Source organism: Elephas maximus, chromosome 7, assembly GCF_024166365.1.
Source record: "Elephas maximus indicus isolate mEleMax1 chromosome 7, mEleMax1 primary haplotype, whole genome shotgun sequence".
NCBI classification, from domain to species: Eukaryota; Metazoa; Chordata; class Mammalia; order Proboscidea; family Elephantidae; genus Elephas; species Elephas maximus.
The window spans coordinates 12,311,182-12,328,170 of NC_064825.1; the positions used below are offsets into that span (position 1 = coordinate 12,311,182).

Below are 16,989 nucleotides of genomic sequence, written 5' to 3' on the forward strand. Positions count from 1 at the left end.
TGTATAGTTCTCATTATTAGATCTTCAGCACTTTGGCTTCTTAGAGCTTTGCTGGCCCCTGGGATCATGTCGATACAGAGGTGCCTTTGATAGAGCAGAACCAACCTTGTCAGCTTCGCTTTTGGGTTCTTAATAGGTGTTTTCAGCTATGTTGATAAGGGAGAGGGAAAAGAAAATTCTCTGTCCGATTTATGTCTGCATTGGTTTGGAACTTCAGAGAACCAATAAAGAACATCCTCGTCTTTTCCTCCCAAATTTATAGTCAGTTGAGAAATGAGACAAAAGATAGAGATTAGAATATCACTTTTACTACAGATAAAACTGAAAGAAGAATATGGCTTTAGATCTGTAGCCAAGTGGACTTGTTAATACTTTACTTCTGAATTAGAGAGACATAACCGACCTTATCATAGGCACAGCTGGACAACTGGAGACCTGCTCTAGAGAAGCAGAGCCTGCCCATGTAACATTAGGACATTAAGGAGCGTGTGTTAGATCCTATAAACCAACTGGTTATGAAAAAGAAGAAAGGGCTGAGCCATACAAGCTTGGGTCCAGACTGACCAATCAGATAAAGCATTTTTTCACTCCTGGAAAGTTGTAAATGAAAGGGTGGAGAAAAGCTAGTAGTGTTCTTCCTATACTTTTCATGGCTAGGGAAATTCCTTCCCCTCTATGGAAATAAGAGGAATGGGGACTAAGTGTTCCCCCAACACCTTAACAAGATTATTATGCAGTTTTTAATTAAAAGTTGTAAAGAAGGGAAAACTTGCCCTTTAGTTGAACTGAAAATTTGTTAAAATTGTTATTTCCATTTGGTGTCTCTGGAGGCATATAATTTCTCAGCTGCCCGTTTGAAAGATGGATTTGTTGGTTAAAACACTGTTTATGTTGTTGTTAGGTGCCGTCAAGTCAGTTCCAATTCATAGCAACCCTATGTACAGCAGAGTATAACACTGCCCAGTCCTGCGCCATCCTCACAATCATTGTTATGCTTGAGCCCATTGTTGCTGCCACTTTGTCAATCCATCTCATTGATGGTCTTCCTCTTTTTCACAGACCCTCTACCAACCGTGATGTCCTTCTCCAGGGACGGTCCCTCCTGATAACATGTCCAAAGTATGTGAGGCGAAGTCTTGCCATCCTTACTTCTAGGGAGCATTCTGGCTGAATATTTTCCAATGAACAGACTTGTTAGTTCTTCTGGCAGTCCATGGTATATTCAATATTCTTCACCAACATCATAATTCAGAGGCATCAGTTCTTCTTTGGTCTTCCCTATTCGTTGTCCAGCTTTCACATGCATGTGAGACAATTGATAACACCTTGGCCTGTGTCAGGCACACCTTAGTCCTTAAAGCGACATCTTTGCTTTTTAACACTCTAAGGAGGTCCTTTGCAGCAGATTTTGATTTCTTGACTGCTGCTTCCATGGGTGTTGATTGTGGATCTGAGAAAAATGAAATCCTCTACAACTTCAGGCTTTTCTCCATTTATCATAATGTTGCTAATTGGTCCAGTTGTGAGGATTTTTGTTTTCTTTATGTTGAGGTGTAATCCATTCTTAAGGCTGTGGTCTTTGATCTTCATCAGTAAGTGCTTCAGGTCCTCTTCACTTTCAGCAAGCAAGGTTGTGTCATCTGCATATCGCAAGTTGTTAATGAGTCTTCCTCCAATCCTGATGCCCCGTTCTTCATACAGTCCAGCTTCTCGGATTATTTACTCAGCATACAAATTGAATAAGTATAGTGAAAGGATACAACCCTAGCACACACCTTACATGACTTTAAACTACGTACTGTCCCCTCGTTCTGTTTGAACAACTGCTTCTTGGTCTAAGTACAGGTTCCTCATGAGCAGAATTAAATGTTCTGGAATTCCCATTCTTCGCAATGTTACCCATAATTTATTAAGATCCCTCTTTATAATAATTGGAAAACATGCGTGTTATAAATTATGAAAAGGACATTAGATTTTCTAGACTTTGAGGGTAAGTGAATCTTTGTAATTTTGAAAAAATACTTAGCTTACTAAAGATTTCAGTTTATCAAGCAGTTTATTATTCAGTTTAAAACAGGTGCTATATTTGGGGTGTTTGTTTCATCTATAAAATGGGGTTAATAATATCTCTTGCCTGGCCAAAGAATTGTCATGGGAATAAAATGTGCTATGGATATGAAAATGTTTTTCAAACTCAGAGCAATCCATGCATATAAAGGTTTAAGAAGGTATGCTTCTTGTGCGTCTTACGTGAAGCCGTTATTTCTGTAACAATGGGAAGCTCACAATCCCGTGGCCTAGAGTAAGATTTCCAGTGGTCACCAGAAGGATGACAGTCATCTTTTCTTCTTTCATTTACCCAGCGTTGTACCCTGTGTTGTTAGTTTTTGGTGCTGTGTAATTATTGAATTCTCTCCTACTTTTTTTCCCTAGACCTAGAATCTTTGCACCATATTTTTGTCCCTTTTTCTTTATTTTATCATCTTGACATTGTCAACTGTTTAAAAAAATTTACTGTAGTGTCTACACTAGGTTCTATTTCATTGTAATAATTTGTCAGTGGCATCATTGTTTCTTTTTTATTCTATTTTATTATTTTTTGTAGTGATTGTTTTGTTTGCTCCTCTTGGACTAAAATCCTGAAGTTACATTTGACTCTTTACTTTCTTCCCTTTCCCAGGGAATTTCTAAGATCTTTCCTAACTCTTAAATGCTCCAACTGAAGGTGTTCCTGTAAGATCATCTTAACTTTTATATAAATCTTACTTGAATACCTTATCTTTTTGATTACCTGAGCATATTTTTCTTAAGACTCTTAGTGTACTTTTACACAAGTATGCATTTATTTTTTTCAAGTATGTTAGTTTTACCTCTATAACTAGATTGTGATCTTCTATAATGCTTTCATACCTCCAAAAATGTGGTAGATACATGTGTTATATGATATGTATATATTAGGGGACTTGTAGCCACAAATAATGTCAGAAAACCCAATTTAATGTGATTACATAACAAAAACAAGTTAATGTCTTATAGTTTCAAAGAAGGCCAGTCCTGAAAGTTTTAATTTGTTGACTCAGTTCAATGATTTCATTAAGGAACCATGTTCTTTCCATACTCCCACCCGCAACCCTAGTTTTCCTCAGTTCCCAGCCTAGCTCCCTTCATGATAATAAGACAGGTATTTCAGTTTATTGTTCATGTGACAGTGTTCATTAGTTTTCTTTTAAAGGGCAACTTTGCCAGAGTCCCTGATGACCTTCCTTAACTTTTTCTTGGCCAGAATGCAATCTCTTACTCGCTCCTAAATCAATCACTGGTTGAGCAAACTACGCCCTATGGGCCAAGTCCAGCCCTTCACCTGTTTTTTTTATATAAAGTTTTATTGGAACATAGCCACACATTTTTGTTTGTGAATTGCCTATGGCTGCTTTTATATTGCAACAGCAGAGTTGAGTAGTTGCAATAGATACCATACTGCCAGCAAAGCCTAAAATATTTATTATCTAGCCCTTGACAGAAAGATTGTTGACACCTGACGTATACACTAATCGGCATTTACCCCTGAGTTACATGAACATGGAGTTGACACTTGAACAAAATGACGGCTCTGCCAGCAAATAAGAAAGGAGGAAACACAGTTGAATAGGCTTTTAACAGTAAAGAGGAGGAAGAGGTTAGCAACTGAGTTATGCTGGGTAAGTAACATTGGGTGATAGTTTGTTTTTCCTTACGTCCCTGTAGGTCTGATGGTTGCAAATGTATGAGGCAATGAAAGCATACTAGTTCAGAGCATCTGGGCTCTGGTTACTGTTCTGTCACTATGTATTATCGAAATTTTGGGCAAATCATTGAAGCTCTCTCAACTCTAGCTTCATCACATGTAATTCAGGATGATAATTTCTCCTGCAAATGATTATTTGTGAGGCTTAAATGAGCAGAAAAAAAGGTGAAAGCATTGTCTTGGCATCGAGTGTACTAGGTTGATAAGGGGTTGTTAGTTTTTTCTTGTCACATCTGTGGCTGCTCATCTGCTTCCCTACCTAAGGACTAGTTCAGGGAAATATTCTACCAGGGGTGGTGTCTTAGTCGTCTAGTGCTGCTAGAACAGAAATACCACAAATGGATGGCTTTAACAAAGAGAAATTTATTTTCTCACAGTCTAGTAGGCTACAAGTCCAAACTCAGGGCATCAGTTCCAGGGAAGGCTTTCTCTCTCTGTCGGCTCTGGAGGAAGGTCTTTCTTGTCAGTCTTCTCCTGGACTAGGAGCTTGTCTGCACAGGAATCCTGGGTATAAAGGATGAGCTCTGCTCCTGCTGCTTCTCTTTGGTGGTCTGAGGTCCCCAACTCTCTGCTTGCTTCCCTTTCCTTTTATCTCTTGAGAGATAAAAGGTGGTGCAGGCCACACCCCAGGGAAAATCCCTTTACATTGGACCAGGGATGTGGCCTGAGCAAGGGTGTTACATCCCACCCTAATCCTCTTTAACCACAGGCAGAGATTGTGATTTATAATATATAGGAAAATCACAAAATGCAGGACAACCACACATGGCCTAACCAAGTTGACACATATTTTTGGGGGACACTATTCAATCCATTCCAGGTAGGATGCATCAGGACATATAAGAATAATACACACCCTGTAAGGTCAGTCAGGCTTTTGCTCTTATTTACTCCCTCAATGACAGGCTTGTCCTGCTGTAAATCGCAGCCTACCTTTGCTGGCTAGACATGCTTTGGGAGATGCCCTTGGCATAAACCTTCTTGTCATAATGAACTAATAATATTGCTGGACAAGTTATCAGTTCAGCAAATACCATAGGATTTTGTCAGATGAGAATAAAAATGACGACTTACCATCCGTCTACTTAAAACCAGAACCAAATTTTTTGTAAATAAGAAAAAGTACTTTTGATTAGAACTTATCCAGAAAAATGAAACTAACAATTATGAAAATAGTTATAAAAACAGTTTTTTATTTAACAACATTTAGATTATATTAGAGCTATGCAATAATTTTTAAAATAATGAGTCACATTTGTCTTTTTTTTTTCTGAAAACAATATAACATGATAAAAATTTCTTTAACATTTGACCTTCATAGCTTGATTATAAAGAGAATGGTTTTTTCTAAAAAATTATTGAAACCTTTATCTGTTTTTCTAAGAGTCTATCCTAATCCTCTGATTCAGATTATTTCATTTTAAAGCACCTATTGTGCATATTTTTTTTCTTCAGTTGTAAAAGTCCTGACTCAAGTGCTAAATGGCTTTGCCTGTAAATTAAGGACTCTCTGGAATCCCTTGCATCAACTTTATGAAGTCTTCTGCCTTTTGTAAGATTTATAATTTCAGTTTGTTCATATTTGCACTGTATTGGCTAAAGTTTTTATCGCATCCAGCAGTCACAGAAAGACTGACCAAAGAGGTTATCACAGTGAGCAGAGATAATTGCTGGTATTAAACAGAGAAATATTTGGTTGACTGCTAATTTTATAAGTCAGTTCATCAGAAATATTTTTTATTATGAGATGACTTTTAAACTGAATGGGCAGGGATAATAGAACACTTGGGTGTGAAGACCCCATCTACTGAGTGCTTACTAGGGGGCTTGTTGTTGTTTGTTGCCCTCAAGTCAGTTCCGACTCATGGCAACCCTATGTGTACAGAGGAGAACTGCTGCATAGGGTTTTCAAAGCTGTGACCTGTTGGAAACAGATTATCAGGCCTGTCTTCCAAAGTGTCTGTGGGTGAGTTTGAACTGCCAACCTTTCAGCTAGTCATCAAGTGTTTCACATGTTGTGCCACCCAGGGACTCCCTACATGTCTTGTTACATTTCTTTCTCTTTCTCCAGGTTTATGCTTTCAGTAAAAAGGTATTGAGTCCAACTTGACCTCTCGTAGTAGTAGGAAAGAATAAAAATTTCTTGTGAAATGTCTTGAGATACCCAATTTCTCTACTGTCAACTGAATGGTATTGTGGCTTCCCTAGGTTTTTTCAGCCTGGCCTCTGGGTAGTTTGCCCCAGAGCTGTTCTGATCCTGGAGCAATTCTCATCACTTTTCTGTCTATCAGGAACGACTCCACAGTGCATTTCTCTTTTACGAGTTTATTGTTTTAATGGACGAATACTTTATTCTGTTCTGATCTTCAGCACAAACTGGGGAAGAAAAGACTTTTTTTTTTTTTTTTTAAATAGAACTTAAAATAGCAAATGCTGTCTGGACCCCGGCCATACTAACTTCGTCTCCAACCTCAAATTTAGCCTTTAAAATTTTGTATATATGGTGAAAGTAATTAATGTCACTGCGTTGTACACCTAAAAATTGTTGAAATGGCAAATGTTTGGTTATATAAATTTTACCACACCAAAAAAAAAAGTAAAAAATTTGCATTATATAGGCAATTTTTGTGGCCTCAGAAGCCAGAAATCTCTTCTCTCCATTTTTATTTTAATTCCAAACTCCAGATCTGAGATTCCTTGGAATATTTATGTTTTTGGAGGTTAAGTCTAACGGATTGTTTGTGCTATGTAGCTCCTTTCTCCCTTCTTTCATTCTTTTATAACTTATTTGTGATATTTTCCATCTATCTCAGTAATGCCTTTAGCATTAAAAGGATAATGATCTACCATCGTAGTGGGTGTGTATTTCTTTGTGCGTGTGTGCGTGTGTGCGCGTGTGTATATACACGTGCATGCACACATGCACTTTGCACCTATAGCTGTGGTAACTTCTGTATAGCTGGCTATGTTTATTGATATAGATGCGGAAAGAGAGCAAAATTCTCACATAGGATAACTTAATTGCATCATAGTACAGTCAGCTTTACATTGGACCAAATCTTTATTTTTCTCCTTGTTCAATGTGTCACTAACATTAAAAAATTCTTAGGTAGACAAAGGTAGACAAGTAGACTTGGTGGTGTGTGGGCCTGAGAGAAGGGAATAAATGTTTTAATCACTTTCCCTACTAAATTATGTTCTAAAGATTCTCCTATTTTCATCTAATTTTCTCATCTTTCAGGATCTCTTGGAAGCTAAAATTCCCTTTTGTGTAGATTGGACAAATGAGACTCACTGCCAACATTCTTAAAGCATACTCCTTCTCACCTTTACCTGGAGTAAGATCCCCTTTATTCATGCCACTACAATAAAGGTAATGGCAGCGATAGACTTATTTCAGTCAGCAACCTGCTAACAAAGTCTGTTTTACAGTGTGACACCATAAAATGGAATATTTTGCTGTATTCGTAGTTTAACAGCCTTCAGAGTGCTGATTCGGCTATCTTTTCAGTTAGAATTGTTTGCGTTTACTTTGTAGTGAGACAGTAGTAGTATATCACTCTGGCTACATTGTAGAACTAGAATAAAATTTAGAAAATCAATGGAGTCCAGGAAACGATAGTAGAAGCTTGCATAGTGATGTAATTGGAACTAGTGTTTAGCTGTTAATTGAGAAAGCCACTTAAATTGGGGAATAATAATAAAAAATACATACGTACGACAAACACTTTATTTTGTACTACATATAAATTCACTTACCGGTATTCTGATGTAGGGCCGAGGCCTTTCTTTCTGTGAGCATCTAGTCTGCCTTATCTTTACAGTTTAATTTTCTCTAAAGTGAAGCAAAAGCTTTAAGATACTCATAGAACAATCTGCATGTGGATTTTTATGTTTCGATGTTTTTATTTTCAGTATTTTATTGTTGAATTAGCGTATCTGTTAAAACAATAATTTATTTATTTGTTCACTTTTTTGAGTCAGTCCGCAACATTCAGCTTAGTTTATATAGAAAAAATACCTCTTTTTTCTTACTCAGTTTTCATTGGTTTATGTAATATTTAAATAATTAAAATAACAAATGTAACTGGCACAAAGAGGTTTGGAAACATACACAATTGACCTGTTAAGTTGATAATAGAAGTACATGAACATATTAGTTTCCTATTATCAATATTCAAGGCATAAGTACGCTTTAAAGAAGAAATGGAGAATATTGGGTGATTAAATGGAGGCCTGTTAAAAGAACTTTTACTTATGTGACCAGCATTGTCCTCGGCAATGTGGAGGGTGCAAAAATATTTCTAGCTTTGATATTTTTCCTTAGATTTTAGATTAAAGACATTTTTACTTGCCCAAATCAAAACTCATTATCTTCTTCCAGAAAAGACACGGTGCCTTATTCTGATTTCTGTATTTACGGAAAGCTCACAGGTGATTGTGAGATACAGCTAGGATTTTGAACCATTGAGTTGGAGAATGCTGAAAGGCTAAATCTGCACAGTATCAGTCTCAAAGGCAGTTGAATTTCAGATTTATTCTTTCAAACAAAGAATAAATAGAAACGAAGTAATATAGGCACCCAGTGGAGATTCTAATCACCATTCAGTCAAATATTCCAATGCAGGGCTAGAAAGTGAAGAGGTGAACCATTCGTGTCTTGTTTCCAGATCCTTAGGCATTTGATCTGGGCTCGGATTCACCAATGGACAAGTCAGGAGATTTGGGTTTTAGCTTATCCCTATCAGTAACGTCCTTCAAAACAATTATTATTGTAAAATATACATAACATCAAATTTGCCATTTTAACAAATTTTTAAGTGTACAACTCAGTGGCATTAATTATATTCACAGTGTTGTGCAACCTTCACCATTATCTCTGTCAGTAGCTTTTAACTGACCATGGAGAAAGCACTTCATTTCTGTGCTTTCTGTCGTAAACTGAATTTGGCATTTAAATACTTGATTTTTTAATTGCCATAGGGAGTTGATAAGAATTTAATAATAGTAACAGCAGCTGCTGTTGCTTCTACTCCTACCACTACCAACGATGGCACTACCGTGATCACCACTACCAGCAGCCACCAATTGTATGCTAGGAACTGTGGTGGGTGCTGTTATTAAGTGACCTTTTCCTTACGGGGAGCAATCCAGTGCGTCAGGAATAGGTAACAGCTATTATTGTTCTTGTTACTGTAGTTGTAGTTTGGTTATCTGTGTATATGAACCTTTTGATGTATTTGACTTAAGGAGGAGAGGTCAGAAAATAAACAAATGGAATTTAGGAAGTCTTCTGTCCAAAAATATAAGATACACTGCCCTTTTTTTTTTTTCAAATTGTTTATGTTGAATTTATTCATTCCTTCATTCAAAAATATTTGCGTGTAATGCACAAGACAGAATCTAACAAGAAAATCCAAAAAAATTAATGTTTTAAGCTAAAATGTCTCCTTACCTCTGTAGCCTTATTATGTACATAAAATATGTAGTGGTTTGTGACTGGCTTTCCTTTTGAGAGCCCATTTTTGGGTGGTGGTGGATTTTACTTCTCAGCTCCTTTAAACACATGGTCACACTGTCATAAATGAGAGCTGATAGCAAGCCATCTCGGTGTAAAACACGTACGCGAGCGTATTGTCACTCAGGCAGCTGAGTATTCAGTGGTGGCTAAAGTGTTTCCGGTTTGGCATCTTTTTCTCATCCAGAGTTCTTTCTCTGCCATTTGGTAATATGTTTAGACCATTAAACTAAGAGATGTCTTCACTTTTGGTTTTACGTTACACTTGAGCTTAACCAGACAAAACAGTTCAAAACTATCTGCATTTGGGAGTGAAGAGGAAGAGAGATGGCAGAGTCTTTTAATTCAGTAGCTGAGACCTAGTTTGGAAGGCAGACGGTGTTTGAAAGGTGGAATTTGCTGACTTGTACGATATCAGGATTTTTGTGTTAGTTTTCTTTTCTCTCGATCTAATTTTGCCTGCCTCACAAATGCACTGCAGACAAGAGATGTGCATTGTAAATGTGTACATGGTACCTGATCAGCTGGGAAAATTTTGAAACCAGAAGCATTAAGCAATCCTCTACCTCCCACATCTTCTCTCAAAAGCGAGAAACAAGTGCCTTTGGGCTGCAGTGGTATTTAGCTGTTACTTACGCTACTTTAGGGCTTATGTTTATATGCCATCATGCTCCATCCCATCTTTATATTCTAACGTGAGATTTTTTCCTCTGAGGACTAGAATATGGAGGCTGGTACTTGGTAAAATTGCTTTTGACTGCAGGGCAAGGGAGCAGAGCTTGTTTTCTTTTAGTTGTTTTAAAATGAGAGGTCCTGCGTGTTGATTTCAAGGTGTGTTGCTGCCATTGTCTCCTTTCCTTTGGGTTTCACAAGACTTGGTAATTTTGAGATTCCAAGTTTCAAAGTTTTCAAGAAATTTGGCAAATGGATTCAAGTCTTCTGTCTCTTTTTAAAAAGCATTATCTTGCCAGTTGGAAGGTGTTTTGTTGTAGGCCTTGATTTTAACTTGTCTTAAAGGATAGAAACTAAGCTGGTTGTACATCATTAATAGGAGATCTAAAGGTCGCTGGCATCAGCCATTAGTCTCTAAGGTGTCCTAGGCAAATTTACTGTTAATTCCTTTGTCCTGAAAAAATTAGCATACCAGCGAGCTCTTTTTCCAGCTGTTTTTCAGCTTTGCGAGGTGTACTTTTGGGAGTATCATCTTTTGTGGAGAGTCAGAAAATGATTTTGTTTTACTATAAATGCTCAAAGTTCCTCCCCTCTCTCTTAGGGATTAATTTCCTCACAATGTGGCAGGAGCCTGTATTTGTAAATCCAGGGAACGTATATAAGTAGACATTTTTGGCATAGCTGTATTTCCTTGTAAGTAGTTTGTAGCTTCAGTCTTGTAACCTTGCCAACGGTGAGTCTGTCTCTCCTTTTCCTTCTCTTTTTCCTCACTTGCCCAGACGTGGTAGACACGCCCATGTTGGGGTAGCAGAATCCCTTATTTGCTATTTAAAATAAAAGGCAAACTCTTAATCCATTTAGGTCAAGTGAAAACCAAACTCGTAGCCGTTGAGTCAATTCCGACTCATAGCGATCCTATAGGACAGAGTAGAGCTGCCCCATAGGGTTTCCAAGGAGTGCCTGGTGGATTCGAGCTGCCAGCCTTTTGATTAACAGCCGTAGCTCACCATAGCTGTTGACCACTGTGCCACTATACCAAACCAAACCTGTTGCCATTGAGTTGATTCCGACTCATAGTGACCCTGTAGGACAGAGTACAGCTGCCCCATAGGGTTTCCAAGGAGTGCCTGGTGGATTTGAACTGCTGACCTTTTGGTTAGCAGCCGAGCTCTTAGGAGATTTGTATTTGGCAAGTTGAGGGGAAAGGTAGATTTCTCTCTATTCTGCCACATTCTCAGCTATGAAAATATTTTCTTCAGTTAAATATAGTAACTTCTGTCCTCTCAGCTTCCATCATTCTCTATGAATCACACATCATACTTCTTCACATGATCTAGTCTCTTGTCTAGATACTCTTCAGGGTGTCTCTCAAAGGGTTAACTATCTCAGCCATTTCTAGCCGTTACAGATAGAACTAATTTTTTGTCTTCTCAGAAATGTTCCCAGTAGCAGTATATTGTTCGTTTTCCTGTTTAGTCTAAACAGAGGTAAGTTTACTCATTTCTGTACTTCTCTGTTGTGAATCTCATCTTACTTGTTGATAGAGTGATGACTGCTTCTGGAGTCATTCTGTTGTATTTTGTGTAAAAGGTTGTATAAGATCAGAATGTCTAGGGGGTTTTATATTTGTTTGTTTTGAACTAAACAGTATCTTCAGTAATACCCTATGAACTTGCTAGGAACTTGTTCTTTATTGACTCTATCATCTCAGAAAATAAAGAAAATAGGTAAAACGAAAAAGAATAATTGGAAAAAGCTCCTGTGGAGCAGTGTTGTCACAGGCAGAGTGATTCATCAGTTGGAGGGGAGTATTATTGATTGTAAAGCCTTAAAAAAAATTAAAAAACAAAAAACTTTTTTGACTTTTAAAGTTTGCATTATTTAGATATAGTTTAAATGGGAGGATACTTATAAAACTTTATTTTGATAATGGAATGTTTCATGAACAAAATTAAGTTTTATAGAAACTATACATTCAATTTTATAAATAAAAATTATTTCCTTTAAAAAAAAAAAAACCAACTCCAGAAAACTATACTTCTCACACCGTATATCAAAATAAGTTTTAGAGGTATGAAGACGTAAATGTAAAGGATGAAATAAGAAAAAGGCCTGGAAGAAATAGGAGTGGATATTTATCTGATCAGGATGGGGAAGAGCAGTTGAATGAACAATCGAAGAAATCTTTATAGAAAAAAAAAAAACCTCACAAAACAATAGATTGAATACATAAAAAAAAAAAAAATGCAAAACATCCAGGCCTGGCTTAAAAAATTTCCAGACCCACTGCAAAATGAAAATGGATGCTCTTTATTCAAAAAGCAGGAAAAAAGTACCATTAAAGATGCTAAAATATGAAGCTTTGAAAATATGAAGCTTTCTGTGGCTTCCCTCTCAGCCTGTCAAGGTGGTTTTGATTTGCTATTTAATGCCATTCTTAGTAAATTTTAAATTTAAGTTATTATCCTGAATTTGGAAGACCGAAGAATTGATGCCTTTGAATTATGGTGTTGGTGAAGAATATCGAATGTATTATAGACTGCCAGAAGAATGAACAAATCTGTCTTGGAAGAAGTGCAGCCAGAATGCTCCTTAGAAGCAAGAATGGCGAGACTTCATCTCACATACTTTGCACATGTTATCTGGAGGGACCAATCCCTGGAGAAGGACATCATGCTTAGTAAAGTAGAGGGTCAGTGAAAAAGAGGAAGGGCCTCGATGAGATAGATCGACACAGTGGCTGGAACAGTGGGCTCAAACATAGCAAAGATTGCGAGAATGGTACAAGACCAGGCAGTGTTTTGTTCTGTTGTACACGGGGTCACCGTGAGTCGGAATAGGCTCGACAGCAACTGTGTTTTTAATCATTTGTTTAAACTGAGATTTCCCTATTTTAACATCATTTATCTCTGTTGCTATGAGGAAATGTGTTTGAATTTCGCAAATACTGTATAGTATATATTGTACAATATATATATTGTATATTCGTATGATATGTTAACTATTGGTCAGAAACTGTAATTCTAGGTGGGTAGGGAGTCTCTGTCTCTCTTATTCACCACTGCATCCTTTGATGCCTGACACCGTGTTTAATGAATGAATTGGAATCTATACTCCTAGAATATTTTCCCATCATGACAGTTTTCATCTGGAATTTCTTTTAAGCAACAATTGATTGCCCTTAATAAATAAAAAAAAAAAGTATGTTTATTATTTTTCTGATATGTGGACATATACCCTTGGCCTGATAACTCTTATTTTAAGTAGATAGAAATTCTGACATAGGTTTATGTATTAAGTTATTCCTTAAAGCACTGTTTATATTTGTCTTATCAAATATCTGTCTATCCCTCTATTTGTTCATCAGTTCATCCCTTTTTCTGGAATTGTATTTGGAACAGATAATTGCTAGAAAAGTAGATTCTATCATCTTACTTTATTTTCTATACTTATCTTGGACGAGTAGGTAAGAAAGGGAAAAAAGCTTAAAAAAAAAAAAAAAACCCATTGCTATCAAGTTGATTCCGACTCATAGCGACACTGTAGAACAGAGTAGGACTGCCCCATAGGGATTCCAAGGCTATAAATCTTTACTACAGACTGCCACATCTTTCTCCTGTGAAGCAGCTGGTGGATTCAAACCACTGACCAAAAAATAGTTTAGATCTGTATAATTCTTTATTGTTTGCAAAGGATTTTCATGTATATTATCTAATTTGATCCAGTGTTATTGATAATAATAGTAGCTAACAGTTATTGAATAATTACTTTGTGCCAGGTATTGTGCTGAGTTTATCTCTAAGCTAGGTACTATGATTATCCACATTTTACAGATGTAGAAACTGAGACAAGAGAAATTTATTGCCTTCCTAGGCTTATACAGCAAGGAAGTGGCAAACCTTGGGTATGAACTCAAGCTGTCTGGCTCCAGATCCAGTGCTCCTAATCGTTACGCTTATCCCATGTGAATTTAGAGGCCGTCTCAAGAATAGATTCGACGCTTTGAACGCTAACGACTGAAGACCAGACGAGTTGTGGAATGACATCAAGGACATCATACATGAAGAAAGCAAGAGGTTATTAAAAAGCCAGGAAAGAAAGAAAAGACCAAAATGGTTATCAAAAGAGACTCTGAAACTTTCTCTTGAACGTCAGGTACATAAAACGAAAGGAAGAAATGATGATGTAAAAGAGTTGAACAGAAGATTTCAAAGGGCGGCTCAAGAAGACAAAGTAAAGTATTATTATGACATGTGCAAAGACCTGGAGTTGGAAAACCAAAAGGGAAGAACACCCTCAGCATTTCTCAAGCTGAAAGAACTGAAGAAAAAATTCAAGCCTTGAGTTGCAATATTGGAGAATTATGTGGGGAAAATATTAAACAACTCAGGAAGCATCAAAAGAAGATGGAAGGAATGCACAGTCACTATACCAAACAGAATTGGTCAACATTCAGCCATTTCAGGAGGTACCACATGAGCAGGAACCAGCGGTACTAAAAGAAGAGGTCCAAATTGCACTGAAGGCATTGGCAAAAAACAAGTCTTCAGGAATTGATGGAATCCCGACTGAGAAGTTTCAACAAACAGATACAGCAGTAAAAGTACTCACTCATCCATGCCAGTAAATTTGAAAGACAGCTAGCTATCTGGCCAACTGACTGGAAGAGATTTATATTTATGCCTATTCCCAAGAAAGGTGATCCCACTGAATGAGGAAATTATCAAACACTATCATTAATATCACATGCAAGCAAAATTTTGCCAAAAATCATTCAAAAGCAGCTGCAGCAGTATATCAATGGAACTGCCAGAAATTCAAACCAGATTCAGAAGAGGACGTGGAACTAGGAATATCACTGCTGAAGTCAGATGGATCCTGGTTGAAAGCACAGAATACCAGAAAGGTGTTTACCTGTGTTTTATTGACTATGCAAAGGCATTCGACTGTGTGGATCATAACAAATTATGGATAACATTGTGAAGAGTGGGAATTCCAGAACGCTTAATTGTGCATGCGGAACCTGTGCATAGATCAAGAGGCAGTCATTTGAATGGAACAAGGGAATACTGTGTGTTTTAAAGTCAGGAAAGGTATGCGTCAGGGTTGTATCCTTTCTCCATACCTATTTAACCTGTATGCTGAGTGAATAATCACAGAAGCTGGACTATATGAAGAATGGGGCATCAGGATTGGAGGAAGACTGATTAACAACTTGAGATATGCAGATGACACAACCTCGCTTGCTGAAAGTGAAGAGGACTTGAAGCACTTACTGATGAAGATCAAAGACCACAGCCTTAAGAATGGATTACACCTCAACATAAAGAAAACAAATCCTCACAGCTGTACTAATAAGCAACATCATGATAAATGGAGAAGATATTGAAGTTGTCAAGGATTTCATTTTACTTGGATTCACAATCAACAGCCATGGAAGCAGCAGTCAAGAAATCAAAAGACGCATTGCACTGGGCAAGTCTGCTGCAAAAGACCCCTTTATAGTGTTAAAAAGCAAAGATGTCACCTTGAAGACTAAGGTGCGCCTGACTCAAGCCATGGCGTTTTCAGTGGCCTCCTATGCGTGTGAAAGCTGAATGATGAATAAAGATTGAAGAAGAATTGGTGCCTTTGAATTGTGTTGGCGAAGAATAATAGATATACCATGGACTGCCAAAAGAACAAACAAATCTGTCTTGGAAGAAGTACAACCAGAATGCTCCTTAGAAACAAGGATGGCGAGACTATGTGTCACATACTTTGTACATGTTGTCAGGAGGGATCAGACCCTGGAGAAGGATTTCACGCTTAGTAAAGTAGATGGTCAGCGAAAAAGAGGAAGACTCTCAGTGAGGTGGATTGACACAGCGGCTGCAACATTGGACTTAAGCATAACAAGGATTGTGAGGATGGTGCAGGACTGGGCAGTGTTTCGTTCTGTTGTGCGTAGGGTCACTATGAGTTGGAAGTGACCTGATGGCACCTAACAACAACAACAATTTTGCTGCTATACTTTAGGAAAGTCAGATTAGGAACCTAGACTAAAGAGGTTAACCAATTTGGCTTATATCCAGAGTAGAGGCAAGACTAGGAATTACAATAAGGTCTTCTGAGTGATTATCTTGATGCTCTTCTACTTACACAGAAGTGAGGTCTAACATTTGTAGAGTTCTTTGTAGGTAGAAATGCTCTTATATGCTAAATCACTTTAAGTATATGGTGGTAAGATCAGAAGCTTTGAGGCTGACCAAAACTGAGTACTGTTCTTCCTTTGCATACACTTGCATGCTTGCTCATGTGTGCCCCCTCCCTTGCACTGGCTTTCCTTGTACCCTCTTTTGATTTTGGTCTTGCTCCTCCCTCCCCCTTTTTCTGTTTTCTAGTCTTCAGAGAAGTATTGTCATAGATAGCTTACTGCCTTCTTTCTTCTGTTTTTTAGACTTGAAATTCATAAAATACTGTTGGTCCCTGGTTTAAGGTCTAAATTCCACATATCAGGCTACTAATTCTCTTATTTATCCTTAAAGCATTAGAGCAGGTTGTAATTGGTCAGTCACCAAGTGTTTACTGAATACCTGCCAAGTGCCTGGCATTGCATTTTGGCAAATCCTGTTGGCACATTTGTATGTACTTTTAAACATTTATCTGTAGGCTTATGCTGATCAAATTTCTTTAAAGTGGAGTTATTATAACCTTTGTGAGTGACCATTAATGGATAGATGGCCCTGGCGATAGTTTTCCCTTTAGCTCTTGTATGTAGAAAGATATGCTAAATTCTGATACCTGATGATCATAATTACTTTTCAAATAGGCTGATTTGTTCACTTAAAAAATATTTTTCAGCCTTGTGGCGTGCCTTTTAAATTCACATTTGTCAGTTATTGCTGTTTTTAGACTACAGTTTTTGATGTTCGATGGGTTCCTGAGGACCAAAACATTTCTTGAGTGTTGTATTTTTATAGGTTGGTATTTATAATAATATTTGAACATATCTTAGGAAGAATTGCTGAAAACA

General features: G+C 37.4%; 1 protein-coding gene across 5 annotated transcripts in view; it reads left to right on the forward strand.

Annotated features, from left to right (window-relative positions):
- The window catches only part of ALKBH8 (alkB homolog 8, tRNA methyltransferase), a 60,667-nt gene that overhangs the window by 15,583 nt on the left and 28,095 nt on the right, over nucleotides 1-16,989 (forward strand). The gene's annotated exons all lie outside the window — the stretch shown is intronic.